Below are 6057 nucleotides of genomic sequence, written 5' to 3' on the forward strand. Positions count from 1 at the left end.
AACATGGGCGAGGACAGGCCATCCACGGGGCAGGTTACATTGTGCCGCTGCGAGCTTCGATGGAAGATGAACCGCAGACACAAATCTTAGCATATGTTGGCTTGTGGGCCGCATGGGAACGGCAAACCCTCGCCTTCATCCTGAGAGACGCGGGCAGGGGAAGTCACCTTGATTAAATTAGTTGTACATGAAAATGGGGTTGTGCCTATTGGGAGTATGTGACAAAGGTTTATAAAAACCTTGCGAGAATAACTTTAATTTCCTCCTTTTATGGAATCAAGTTATATTTCTCCCCCTGTCTTTTGTCCCAAAAGGGCTTTGTGTGTCAGGGTCAATGTAGGAATTCTCATTCTGGTACCGTCTCCTCCGCTCATGATCTCTCAATGTGAGATACCATTAGCATGTCCCAAAACAGAGAATAACTGGGTCTTTTTCATCCAATCCCAGTCCCATACTCGGAGCATACGTAGCGGAACACATTATTCTTCTGCTATTGTGTGATATTCCATTAGCCCCATTGAAGCCAAGAGGAAAGCCACATTTGCCAAAGCCTCATTGAAATCTGAAAAAGAGATAAACAACCTTTATTTCATTTATTCTAAAATATTGAAATTATTACAGTCGTTCATTTCAAGTGTGATCCAATTACACCCCGACTATCTCAGCTGTAACAGCCATTTTTCTAACAATTTGTGTGATCTGTTGCAGCTGCAGTCTATTCCCCTCCGTAGTCCTCCTGCAATTATTCTGCTGCAAAGATTCATAAGCAAATTACCTGCCAGCAAGTTGATTCCGTTTGCATGGGCTTCTCCCGCCACTTCCAGGATTCCTCAACTTAGTTTGCCAGAAAGAAAATTGCTGAATCAGCAGAAAGTCCCAATATTGTTGTGTGTTTCCTGTGCTTTCCAGAGGATCTTCCAGGGATTCCTGCTTTGCTTCACATGTTAGCTACTTATGGGGACCTTAGTAATTTGTCAGTTGTGTTGTTGGCAGTGGGGCATTAAAATCCATCTTTAACTAATGGCTTAGGCCAGGGGGGTCAAACTCGTTTTAGGTTTGGGCCAGATACTGCCCACTTTCATCTCAAGTGGGCCAGACCAATACAAATCATAGGGGGGTGGTGCGCGCGGATGGTCCGGCCGACGGTAGTTAGTTAATAATAATTTCGAGCCGTAGTCGTAATCAAACGTAACAACAGCGCTGCATAGCGGTAGAGCAAAAGGAATTTATATTGAAAAAAGAACACAACCAGCCTCTCGTCTGTCAGGAGTGATCGCGTCTGCGTGGTGAACTGACATGATTTTTATTTTATTTTTCCAATGGAGGGGGTCTACTGCACAACCTGGTCCCCCTGGTCTAACGCACGTGCTCACTCACAGAGTGCGACCTTCAGTGGACTTTTTAGGAAAAGCAGTTACTTTTAAAGGAGTGCAATTTATGTCTTTCTGTAATTCTCACACTTAGCAACGTCACCCGGCGGTCCGCACTGGACCCCCACGGCAGGCTGGATTCGGCCCGCGAGTTTGACACCTGTGTCTTAGATGTTTTTTCTTTTGGTTTTGCAATATCATGGAGAAGATTCCAGTTGGCATATTCACATAACTAGCTTCAACGCTCTACAAATTATTTGTCTGGTACCGACTCATTCGATCCAAACTGAGTCTTTATTAAACGTTCACTATGCAGTATAAAAAGTGGGCTTGTCACATGTCCTGTGTTTGTTTGACCAGCCACCTCCTGTCCTGTCCTCCTGGGACAATCCGTCTCTTTGTGACAAACTAATCAGTCACAACCACGCTGTCTTCCTTAAAATAAGGTCCTGCATAAACCTATAGCAACTTGATGGGAAGACGGAAGTTTCTTTTAAAAGACACCATGAATCTCATTAAGCACATTTTACATCACAGGAGCATTTATGACAAATTTGCTGGGGTGTGGTGGGAGGGAAATGTGTCCTTATGTATAGGAGAGTGTCAGTTCACTCGTTTGTAGGATAGACAGATAAGCTCCAGAGTAAATTGAGACAGTAAGAGACCACAATCTTCATGCCTAAATATGTTTCCTATTTCTCTAACATCTGCCCATAACTCCTCACACATACTCTTTATTTCCTTCAGGTCATTGTTGGTGGCTGCCAATCAGCAGTTTAGATCCAAACGTCTTTTCTTTCCAATAAGCACAACAAAACAATGAATGTACATCAAGGACTGTTTTCTTGTTGCTGTCTCTTTTAAATATGATGTTCTTTCTACATTCGGTACGTTGCCATGCCACTGCTTGCATCACCTCCCAGATTCATCAACTCATCATTCTATCAGCCAACACCTCTGTGGGGGGGGATTCATCTTGCTGCTGCCTCAAGGCAGATGGGCCTCGATAACAAATCTCCCTCTGGAGTCTAAGCGCAAAAAAGACTCATATCATTTATTCATTGATAATCTCTCCTGATTGAACTGGAATGCGCTGCAGAACGCCTTCTTAGTATTTTTCATTTATTATAATCATTCGCTACTGACAACAAAGCCAGACCCTGAATGTCAAGTTTAGAGTTAAATAAGTGTGTTTCATGCAGGTTGGCTGACTTAACTGGTGTTACCCAAAAGAAAAAATCCCAGTGTGTTTTTATTAAATCAGTGCTCTGGGCTTTCAATATCAAATATATTCATCAATTCATGACAAATATACTTCCAATGTGGTTTCTTTTACTCCTTTGAGTTTTCTCTTGAAAAGAAGCATGTCTTATATAATGAAAAAAAGACACCTATTAACTCTGTTCTATTGGAGCACACACGGAAAACTGAGGAGCGTGTTTAGATCTAACTAAAGGTCAATCAGGGTTGTAAAAAAGCAGCGTGTTCCACAACGAGCTGCAGCTGCTCAGCGGGGCATAAAAGCGTGGCAAGACTAACCTGTGACACCAGCATAACTGGATATAACATTTTATTTTTTTAAAAGCTAAGCGTTAATCCATCTTCACACTAGTCGCTGTGCCCACACAGTATAAGAATATTGTGTGTTAATGCAGATTGGAGGGCACTTCAGGCCATTATTTAACAAGATCTTCTGCACATCACCATGTCGAAACATCCACGAGTCTCCAAGAGTCCTCAAGGATTTCTTCCTGCAGCAGAAAAGACAAAAGTAAGGACTGATTTCTGGGATGAAATAATGGACTGACATCATATCACCTAGTTAGTTTGCAAAAACCTAAATCTCAGTAGTCGTTAAATATACTGCGTTAAAGATTGTTTTATGCATTAGTTATGCTGAACTCCAAGCGTGTTTCAAATACTGCTCATAATCTTGATTTCTCACAACTGAAAAGCTCTCCTTCAGTAATGGTCAAACTGTGCAGAGTGCAGAGAAATTTCTGCTTTGCAAGAACACACTATGCTGCATTATCCTGAACAGCATATTCAGAAATGAAAATGAGAAAGTACTTTTCTGTGTTGGCTCACCACTGAGACCGAAGCCTGGGGGAGAACTTCATTTTCCCTTCAACATTCAGTCCTCTTCTTCTTCTCGGCCTAAATTGGGAAATAATTGCAGTTCTTACAACTTAACTTTCTATCTTACATCTTTCCCATGTTATAACTTAGGCCTCTTCATTATGAACACCTTCATTTTTTCTTTCCTTCATTTGATTGTTTGTCTCTTTCACTGACCTTTCTTCCTTCTATAAAAATACATTGTTGTTTGATAGTGGATCATTTTTTTGGATGAAAGTGACCCGCGTTGCTGGCTTTTTACAAGAAAAAGAGGAAATCTCTGTTTTGTCACAAATACAAGTTGTGGACTGCATCTCAAAATGAAAAACAATTAATACATGCAGTGACTTGCAAAGGACTTTAGATTAATTCATTTCTTAAAGTGAGTTTGGTTGATTTATAAAATAACAATTTCTTTAGCCTTAGTTAATGGAAAATATTCATAGGAACAATATACCCTAGAGCTTGCAGCTCAGGTTGACTAGAGTGAGTGCTGGTGAAAACAGTTAGATTTTCTCCTCTCCTACTCCTGCAGGGAGGCTGAGGAGGTGTTCAGTTTTGTTGATGTGCATCGTGTTGCTGTGTAGTGTACAATGCCTACATTTTTTTCTTCCTCTATTGCACATTTGTCAGGGCAGCATTTCCGCTTGCTTTCAGTAGGTGGAAGTGATAAGAACATTTACAACCAGAATAAAAAAGAATAACACACGCCTACTTCTCAAGCTGGGCTTGTCTGTGGAGATTTGTTTTCTTCTTTTTTTTACTCTCGTATTTTAGCACTATGGGATATCTGAGAGGAGAAACAAAACTTAGTCTTTCATTCGTCAAAATAAAAAAAAAAACTGCAAAGTTGTCCTTGCATGATTATAAGTTGTAAATATTGCCATAAATTTGTCTAGACCGAGGAATTCAATTGAAAATTTGGTTCACACATTGGGGAAAGCCACTTGACCGCATTAAATAGATGAATATGGAAAGGTACAATTTATCAGCTCCTGCATAATATATCAATATATCTGCGCAAGAGTTAGGGCCAAGATACAAGTTGACCGCCATCTTTCTTAAGAGGAAAATTCAGTTAGCAATATGACCACTAATGCAACACCAGAGAAAAAAGACTAGTCCATCATTTAATGATGATTCAACAAATAAAAATGGCTGGATAAATGATTGCCAATCCATGAACTGGTCTCCGAATGACGTGGTTCTTGGGGCACTTTAAAAATCACTAACACGAACTGAGAACACAAAGGCCAAAGCCTTCAGTATTATCTCCCTCTCACAGAGTGGGGACGCAGGACATTAATCACTGGAAAGACACACCTCAAAATACACACACACACAAGCTTTATAGCAAGGGCAAATTCAGTGAGACGCATTGTATTTACCACCGCCTTGGTCGCATATGTATTTGTTTAATTGATTTGATCTCCTTAACGGAACTCGGTAACCCGAAGCTGTAATGGCTGCTTGTTAAAAATACTAAATTAATATTTCAGTAGCCATTTAATTACTAATGAATGAAGGACAAAGTGCGAGGGCAGAGTCATCAACCCATGGGCGGAGGATTGGGGGATCTCATGCATTTCATTTTAATCCCAATTTGTCAATAAAAAAAAATCAAATGTCTTTTAAGAACAAAACTAAAGTGTTACATGGAAGAGAAAAATGCTTGGGTTTTGTTAGACATGCAGTATTCAAAACGAATTTCACACAAAAGATGTATATGCTGTTTTAATAATTCATGACTTTTTAACATAACACTATTTCATGTTTAATGCAGTGGAGACCATTTTTCTTTTCGCTCTCCTTCTCAGCGGTGCCCGGTCTTCTGTCATAGATCAACCGAGTGATTCCTCTCTCCCGAATCTACTTATTGTTCAAAATAACTCAACATTGGAGAGCGGGGCAGGAGGGGGGTTTCTATGAGATACATTCTCTAAAATCTGGCATAATTACAGAGGCAGACTGCTGACTTTAGGTAAAATGATAGGAAATGAGCTTCTGATGAAGACCTTGCCTGAGGCCAGCATGCTGAATTTATGTCCTCTTCCATTCTCCCAACTCCCATGTAGCCGAGGCAGAGGGAGGGACTGGAACAGGAGGTAGGAGGTAGAAATTGGAACAGAAGAGGGGTGGAAGAGGACACCTGCATAAGATTTGAATAAGAAATTGTCACAGCAGATAGTGTGGTCCCATATCAACCATGCCGAAACTTTGGGATATCAAGGGGTTCTGAACAGAGCTCTGCTCCACTAGGACGCCCTTCGGTGTTACACACTAAAACTTCATAGCTTGGCTGCACCTTCCTGCAAGACAACACTTTGTCTCCATGCTGACCAAGTCCGACATGGCCCGATCCATGACCCTCATCTTTTATTTCCAATTTTAGAAATCCCTTCTATTTCACCTTTGACAGAAACATTTTACTTCAATCTACAGCTCAGTTTTATCCAATGGCATGGATTGTATTTATCAGACTACACAAACCTCCTTTTCCAACTTGTCTCCCTCCAAATGAGGTTCCCGCCATGTCTTTGATAATCACATGGTTTCCTTTCCGCTATGC

General features: G+C 40.8%; 1 long non-coding RNA gene across 1 annotated transcript; it reads right to left on the reverse strand.

Annotated features, from left to right (window-relative positions):
- Window positions 1-2638: 2638 nt before the first annotated feature.
- Window positions 2639-3562, reverse strand: LOC119227078 (uncharacterized). Its single transcript, XR_005121306.2, has 3 exons — window positions 3459-3562; window positions 3086-3121; window positions 2639-2761 (listed from the first exon to the last, which is right to left on the reverse strand). It is a non-coding gene; the product is annotated as an uncharacterized LOC119227078 (long non-coding RNA).
- Window positions 3563-6057: the final 2495 nt, after the last annotated feature.

This window comes from Pungitius pungitius, chromosome 18, assembly GCF_949316345.1.
Source record: "Pungitius pungitius chromosome 18, fPunPun2.1, whole genome shotgun sequence".
NCBI lineage: Eukaryota > Metazoa > Chordata > Actinopteri > Perciformes > Gasterosteidae > Pungitius > Pungitius pungitius.